Genomic DNA, 9408 nt, shown 5'->3' on the forward strand with positions numbered 1-9408 from the left:
GGGGCGAGGGGAGCGTGGGGACAGTTCGAAAAGTAGACGGTGAGAGGAATGTGTTGAGTCGAAGAGAGAAGAGTCAGGACTAGACCCAACTGCTAAGCCTGGAGAAACACTGACGAAGACGATGTAGAAGGCACAGGAACTCTGCAGGTGCTGACTGCATCTCGCTTGATGGAAGAAATTGAGACTTACTTGTGACAGGCGGCTGTAGGCGCCAAGGGAGGAGCTCCTCGTCGATTGGTCAGTTCATGGAGTTGGTGTTCACTTCGAATTATGTCGTTGTTTTACAATAACTTCAATCTTGTTGATTTCAGGTCCATTCACAAGACGTTTGAATCGTTGGATCGGGATGATCATGAGACGTGTTAACAGGTGTTGATTACCGGGAATCTCAGTGTTATCCTGAATATGCTTTAGTACAGATGAAAGTGTAATGATACCAGCTCCTTTGAAAGAGGGATCGGTGGTAAACTTGACTGTCTTGTTGGTAAGGTGACTGTAGTTCAGATAACAGCATATCTTGAGCATAGTGAGCTGTGGTGTAGAAAGTGATTCTATTTCATGGATAAAAAGAATCAACTTCATCAGCTTCTCATTGGTTGTTGTTGGAGTGACCTCGCTAGTTGGTAGAGATGGAGGCGTTACTGAAGAAGCAGAGGTGGCGACTAAGTCTTTAGTAAATTTGAGAATATCGGCTGATTTTTGGAGAGGCTGGAAATTCAAACGATGGCATGTTGTTCAAGGCGGATAGCTCGTTGATGGTGGTGTTGAAGGAGCCAGGTACTGCCATATTCTGCATAAGAGTGGATCTTCGTTAGGTCACATGCTGGAGGTGTGACGGTGGTGGTTGAGGCGGGTTGAGTAGAAGCTTGAAGGAGTTAAGTTGTGTGCCTGCAACTTTGCAATTGCGGCATAAGTAGGTGACTTGGACGATGACTTCTTCTGTGCTGCATCTTGAGTCTTCTTCATAATGTCCTTTCTAGTAGGACATTTTGCTGCAAGAGTGTGGTGATCGTTACTTTTGCAGTTTAAACAAATTGGTGGAGATGGAGCAGAGGCAGTACAGGAACTGAAAGTGTGACCTTCACTACCACATGTAGTACAGAACTTCTTATCTTTTACTGGGCATGCCTTGGTGTTATGCAGACAAGAATAACAGTTCCAACAATGTTGGATATATTGAAACCTTTCAGCTTCAATGTAGGTAGGGCTGATAAAGTAGTAGTATACAGCAAGTCCTTCGTTCAGAGCAGTGGCAGCCATGTTTACGTCGGTTAAAGGTGACCTTGAGCATGGACGACGCATTAGGGATTTTGGTGATGCTGTCGACAGTAGCCCATGTATTTTGAGTTTCAATAGATGACTTGAGTTCAGCAGTAGGTAGAGAAGTGAGGATCTTGTCAAGTTTCTTCAGGAAAATTGATCTTCTTGCTCTTATAGCAGGAGAGGACATAACAGTAAATCCTTGAGCAGTAAGAGTGGTGGTGGCTTCAGGAGTATCTTCTCAGCTTCAGTATCATCGTGACAGACAACAATGAAAGCTTCCTTGAGTGACAGAAAAGCGTTGAATTTCACTCTTAATCCGCCCTGAACGACGGTTGCAAGAGCAAGCTTCGTTGAATCATCAACAGTACGACTGTTGGGCTTGATCTTGACACGATTTGCATAGCTCATCGTGCAAGTCAAGGCTGAAGACGACGATGGTAAAGGTTCCCCTCCCCAACGGGGATCGTAGGAGGACTGAATAAGTAAGGAGAGCTGCTATGACCTGCCGAGGCGAGAGTCAAAAGCAGAATAAGAAATAAACGTGCATAAAAAAAATTAATGATCAAAAAATTTATAAATTATATTGATTTTATATTACTATAATTTTTTTTTGTGGAGGGATTATATAAGTTTTTTTTCTATAGATAACATCAATAACTTAAACTCAACAAATTTATAAAACATTTTGATTTGTTATATATACTAATTATGACCAATGAGTAAAAATAGACAAAACTTGTCAAATTAATTACTAAAAACCAAATACTAATACTAATGTTTGTGGATAACTGAAGTAAAGAGATGTCGACTACCCTCGTCTGAGTCTTTAAACTAGACTAAAACGCGTTCAAAACGCGTTCAGTATGATTTTTTACGATTTTATTAAGTTTGAAGTGCTATATATGTATATATATATATATTTATATATATATATATATATATATATATATGTCGTGCCGAATATGTAAAACTGGTCAATTAGCAAGAACTCATTTAAAATTAAGTCCTTTCTAAAATTTTCTCTTATGCGTTTAAAGATATATTTTTTTCATTAATGTTGATGTAAAAATTTATAATTTTGCACCTAAAGGAACTTAGAAAACTTACCTAACCTTATTATAATAAGCGCAATTTATTTTAGCCTAACCTAGCTAGATATATTTTAGATTTGTTTACAATAATTTAATATTAAGCAAACAAAGTGAAATATATTTTTTTCGTTAGGTTCAGAATGATTTTGGCGAAATTAATGCATACACAAATTTTCACTTGTCCTATATGGCAAGATGAGCGTTGCTATTTAAGCCAAGATCGCAAGTTCTGCCTATTCGGCACGACATATATATATATATATATCTATATATATATATATATATATATATATATATATATATATATATATATATATATATATATATGTAACTTTGAAAGAGGGAGGAGAGCTTGCCTAGTTGACTGCTCTCTTTATCACATGATTTGTAACGAGGGTGTTCTATATTTATGTTCCACATTACTCATGGTGTACACTGCTGTACACAGTACACTGTACAGTAGTGTACACCATAGTTATACTCTCAGACCCTTATGTACCACTCTAGAAATACAAATGTACCCCTGGGTGTACTTATACCCCAGGTTGGGAGCCACTGTTTTAAAGTCTAAATGAGGAGGGTGTAAGCAACGCGAATTAAACGAAGTGCAAAGTTGGGAACCTAAAACAAGATGGTTGATTAAACGAGTTTAAATCCTACCAACTACTCAGTGGGTCAGGCTTCAGGTCACATATTCGCCATCAATCAAGAATGTTTAGATCCCTTAAGAATGGATTAAAACAAACTCTCACTGTACATTGTGTATTTCTCTAAGCATATACTAAGAGAAATACACGACTCAGTGTTGATGAGTAAGACAGTTGTGAAGCAGCTGGGTATCTATTTCGCAACTTTCCGCCTGCTGAACGGTCTTTATCAGTCGAAATAGGTTTCAACTATAAAACTAGCTATTTCACATGTGTCTTAGTCATATATTTGTTAATACTGCATATCAGTAACATAATGAGACCTCTCAGTGTATATATAAACAATGAGTTTAGTGCTTCGAGACACAGCATTAATGTTGGTACACAGGTGTGTAGTGTCCCCAGTAGTAAACATGCAGAGGAACACTAGAGTTCAGTGAACCTACATGAAACGAGAACAACATAAAGTGCGTGTATATGTCTGCCAGAGTTGATTGGGAACAAATATAAAGATATATATATATATATATATATATATATATATATATATATATATATATATATATATATATATATATATATATATATATATATATATATATATATATATATATATATATATATATATATATATATATATATATATATATATATATATATATATATATATATATATATATATATATATATATATATATATATTCCTTCAGTATCTCTCACTAGATCACACCTTTGAATATTTTCCACTTGCTGTAAATTTTTCCACTCATATTACAAATATTTAGAAGTTTTAAGTAAAAGATTTTACTACCGAGCATTAAAAATCTCTTCCATTTTAACGGCAAGGTAAGCTATTAGTTACGGTGAAATGACGTTAAATATTTGTCTCAACTAAATTGTTATAACGATCACCATAATTTTCAAAGGGATGGACCGGTAAGCTAGCGGAAGGCCTCGGTCAGATGACCGAAAGCTCCAATGGCGGGTCATCATCTGACTAGACCCGCGTCAGGAAACATTTATCCTGTTTCCTGACGAACTTCACCTAACCTAACCTAGTGTCATCAGGACGGGAATGAAATAAAACAAAGAATATATATATATAATGTTCAGTAACTAACGAGTCTGACAGCGAAAATCTGAATGTGTTAAGTTAGTAACGAAGACGTTGATAAATTAGGAGCTCCACAACAAGTGAGAGTCTCTAAAGTCTTCAGATTCTTTATATTATCTTTCTTATTACAAAACACAGCAGTCAGTGTTGTCTTTTTGAAGAGGAAATTAATTATGCTTTCGTAAACTGAAGCGACGCTGAAGCTCTCAGAAACACCAGTTACGAGAATGTTTCAGGTTCAGCTGCACAAGCTAGCCCCTCAAGGGAGGTTCCCTGACGCTGGTGAGGGGCTCTTGATCTAGGGAATTGGATTTGTGCTCCGGTTCCCTGAATTGAGCCTGAATACCTTCCACTCCCCCCCCCATGCCCTGTATAATCCTACGGGTTTAGCGCTCCCCCGTGATTATAATAATAATGCACAAGCCAGCAGTTACGGAGCTAAACCCGCACTCTGGAAAGATCTTGATGTCACATAATGAGCTGGCGAATAGAGGAGAACTCCGAGTCATCGTAAAATGTTTAGCTTTTAAAGTTCCTTAATGTTCCAGACAGATGTGAAGTACATTCATACATTAAAGAATTAATTTATATCCAGGTCAAATTGACTATAATAATTAAAATAAATGTCACGTGTTATAACGTATAACTCTTAATGATTAGTCAAGTCTTCCATCAAATTGTTACTAAGTCCTGGACAAGAGTGGGAGAGCAGCCAAACCTTGAGACAATACACACACGTTAGGTTTAAAAGTTTAAAGTCGCTCCAGAGATGCATTGTTCAACTATTACTCAGAATCCAGTGGTTTTCAGTTCATTAACCATGATAGAAAATCGGCAAATTTTCACCTATCTCATGATGTCTATGTGATACACCAGTCATTAAAGATAGAAGCTGGCTGGGTGTAAATACACTCGTTAGTTTACGAAAAATGTTTTCACCTTTTTCAAATATAAAAAGAGCAAATTGGAACCTAAAAAAAATGTAATCCCTTCTTCTATGTAATATACAACAAGTAGAAGGGGGTTGGGGATATAGGATATGGGATAGATCTAGTTCATATGTACATCATAAGTCGTGTACAGATAAACTAGCTGTCTAGAGGTATAATCTTCTGGTAGATAAAATATGCTGCATGTTAGCTTATCTATTACCCATCACGAATAGAATTGCAGAGTTACAGTTGGAGCTTCTGCTTCCTAGTTCCCCATCTGTTGAACACTTGCTGTCTCTGGGAACGCCTCAGTGGCTGCGTGAGATCTCCACAGTAGCAGTGGTTGAGACTCTCTCGAGGCTGTCACAAGTAAGAGTTGTGTAGAAGAGCACCAGAGACATGAGGGCAGCTGCCTGGCTGCTCCTGGTGTGGGTCTTCATACTCCACGTCACCAAAACTGTCGTCACTGAACAACAGGTGGGATATAGAGGTTCTTGATGACTAAGCCAAGTATGGTTCTCTCACTTTCTCTCTGCGAGAAACTTAAATGCTTCATATGCTGTCTATACAGATATATACGTGTAGAGCTGGAGATTCATAATCTTTGATATGTTGTATTACTCTGTACATGTTTGTGCCATATCCTCGGAGAAGTGGATAAAAAGGATTCGAGGAAAATATTTGGATTTCTTCCTGAAGCCATCTGAATGTTCCACTTCCCCTACCACCCCATCTTTTGCTTTTACAAATAGGTGTATTTTATTATATAATATGGTACTCACTGTTGTTACAAAGATGGCATATACAGTACATTTGGTTTGAGGGATGCATTTAAAGATATATTGCACGTGTTTGTCACAGGTTACAATGCGAAAACCTTATCCAGCTCCTCAGAGCTGGAGTGCGTACCCAGGATACAGCAGGTGTTACCCCACTGAACCACAGTACTGAGTCGCTGGAATAAACAAACTAGCCGCTCTGGGATCCCTAGTTGTCCTGATGAGTCTTTTGCCTGATTTCTTAAGGAACTTAGATGCACTCTTTTCCCATGGGCCAAGGGTCTCTGAGCCTATGGGAACAAACGTATAATGATGGGCAAGCTTACCATATTTTGTAGACTTTTGGGACTCCCTGAATCTGCCAGCTGTCTCTCCTGCCTCCCTGGTGTACTGGAGATAAGTAATAGTCATTATGCCACGGGGCTGGTGAGGATTTGGTGGCATTAGACCAGTGTTCTCCATACCTATCCTCACGTTTCGTCCGTCGTGAACATGCCCTGCTCGTAGGTATTATGAACATTAGTGATGGACTGATTACATCGTCTTCAAGTATCTTCTGCTTCTATCAGCTTTTCTGTACTCGACTGAAGAAGCCTACTGTGTAGGCGAAACGTTTCGAAATAAAGATACCTAACTGTTGCATATGTGTCTTACCTAACAATCGTAGGTATTATATATAACCATTAGGGGTAAACCTATGTAGCTACGGCTGAATAAAGGTATTGTACGATTACAGGTACACAAGGTTAAGTGATTGCAACATGGTGATTGCAACTAGTTTAGTGGATTACAGCACAACAGAGTTAGGCTGTTATGTGGTGATAAAGCATAATCGGAAAATTCATGAATTGTCTGGTTATTAGATACAGGCATAATAATTGATACTAAGGACATCGATAGGCAGTATTTAATAATATGAAGAGATTCTTCCGAATATTCTAGAATCCTCTCGGGACATACATAAGAACATAAGAAAGAAGGAACACTGCAACAGGCCTACTGACCCATGCGAAGCAGGTCCATGCCACCCCCAGCCTAGAACAATGACCACCTAGTCAGGTCACTTCCACTTAAGGAAGGAGCACGGCACCAGACCTGGTAGCACAAGCTAGTCAGGTCCAACTCACACCCACCCACACCCACTCATGTATTTATCCAACCTATTTTTAAAACTACACAAGGTCTTAGCTTCTATGACGGTACTCGGGAGTTTGTTCCACTCATCCACAACTCTCATACCAAACCAGTGCTTTCCTATGTCCTTCCTGAATCTGAACTTTTCCAACTTGAAACCATTGCTGCGAGTCCTGTCTTGGCTGGATATTTTCAGCACACTATTTGCATCCCCTTTATTTATTCCTGTTTTCCATTTATACACCTCGATCATATCCCCCCCCTAATTCTACGCCTTTCTAGAGAGTGCAGATTCAGGGCCCTCAGTCTGTCCTCACAGGGAAGATTTCTGATACATGGGATCAACTTTGTCATCCTCCTTTGTACGTTTTCCAGAGCATTTATATCCATTCTGAAATACGGTGACCAGAACTGAGCAGCATAGTCTAAATGAGGCCTAACCAAGGATGTATAGAGTTAAAGAACAACCTGAGGACCTCTATTATTTATACTTCTTGATATGAAGCCAAGAATTCTGTTAGCTTTATTGCGAACACTTATGCATTGTCTTGGTTTCAGATTACTGCTAACCAGAACTACTAAATCCTTTTCGAAGTCAGTAATATTAAGATCCACACTATTCAGTTTATAAGTGGCATGGTTATTTTCCTGTCCAACATTTAGAACTTTGCATTTGTCTATATTAAACTGCATCTGCCACTTCTCCGACCACTGCATCAGTCTATTCAAATCATCCTGGAGTGCACTAATGTCCTCAGTAGAATGAATTGGACGGTATTTTAAGCTGACAAATGAGAGTATTCGAATCTTTTTTTACCTATTAGAAGGTTTACACATATTGTCTTGTGTGTATTATTCACTAGTGCAACGTAATCCATGTCACATGACTTGTTGATGGCGATTAGATGAAGCTTAGGGCTGACTATTGCATCTATTATTCTGCTTCCCACTTTCTGTAAACTCGGAGGCCCTTTCCTACGCTACCCCATATGGGGAGGGTTGTTGGCAGACGGATCAGTGTCTCTCATATCTGAGAGAAACTGGCTGATGACACCACCCTTCCTTACTCAGAAAACTTCTCTTTATTTCTTGTGTTGCTACTCTTGCAACATTGCATAGCTTCTGATGACGCATGGAGACGTGTAAAAGTACTTGAGTGGAAAATTTTCATACCCAGAGGCTTGTCTTGCATTGTTAAGATCGCCTGTTTGCAGTTGTATTAGGTAGGCTGGTAGACAGCAGCCGCCCAGGAAGGTACTACCGTCCTGCCCAGTGAGTGTGAAACGGAAGCCTATAATTGTTTTTACATGATAAGATTGTCGGTGTCTTTTTTTGTCTCATAAACACACAACACCTTACCGGTGTTGTGCCAGAGTTGTGGAAGATGGCTAATGTGGTTCCTATATTCAAATCAGGGGATAAGTCCACTCCTTCAAATTACCGTTCAATAAGCCTGACATCTATAGTGGGCAAGTTATTAGAATCAATTATAGCTGACATTATCATAAGTCACCTTGAAGAGCATAACTTGATAAATGAATCTCAGCATGGATTCACGAGAGGTCGTTCCTGCCTGACAAACTTACTGACGTTCTTCAATAGAACATTTGAGGCAGTTGACAGTGATAAGGAATATGAAATTGTTTATTTGGATTTTAGTAAAGCCTTCGATAGAGTACCTCACAAGAGACTCTTAAGAAAAGTGGCAGCTCATGGTATAGGAGGTAAAGTTCTAGCATGGATTGAGGCATGGCTTACCAATAGAAAGCAGAGAGTTACCATTAATGGAGTGAAATCTGAATGGGGATTAGTCACTAGTGGCGTTCCAAAAGGATCAGTTTTAGGCCCTCTCTTGTTCATAATTTACATTAATGACCTTGATGAAGGGACTACTAGTGACATGAGTAAGTTTGCTGATGATACAAAGATAGGCCGTATAATTCACTCCGAGGAGGATATCAATGAACTACAGGACGATTTGGACAAATTAATGTCTTGGTCTGAAAAATGGCAGATGAAGTTCAATGTGGATAAGTGTAAGGTACTTGCCCTTGGTAATAAAAATAACCCTAGAAGCTATAATCTAGGTGAAGTAGAGCTTGATCATACAGAATGTGAAAAAGACTTGGGAGTCATGGTAAGCAGAAATCTAAAGCCAAGACAGCAGTGCCTTAGTGTGCGCAACAAGGCCAACAGATTACTTGGATTTATCTCAAGAAGTATAAGTAACAGAAGTCCAAAAGTTATTTTACAGCTCTATACATCACTAGTGAGGCCTCACTTAGATTATGCTGCTCAGTTTTGGTCCCCTTACTACAGGATGGACATAGACTCATTAGAGAACATACAGAGAAGAATGACTAAAATGATTTACTGTGTAAGGAACCTCCCGTATGAAGATAGACTTAAAGCCTTAAATCTCCACTCTCTGGAGAGGCGTAGAATGAG

Source organism: Cherax quadricarinatus, chromosome 37, assembly GCF_038502225.1.
Source record: "Cherax quadricarinatus isolate ZL_2023a chromosome 37, ASM3850222v1, whole genome shotgun sequence".
NCBI lineage: Eukaryota > Metazoa > Arthropoda > Malacostraca > Decapoda > Parastacidae > Cherax > Cherax quadricarinatus.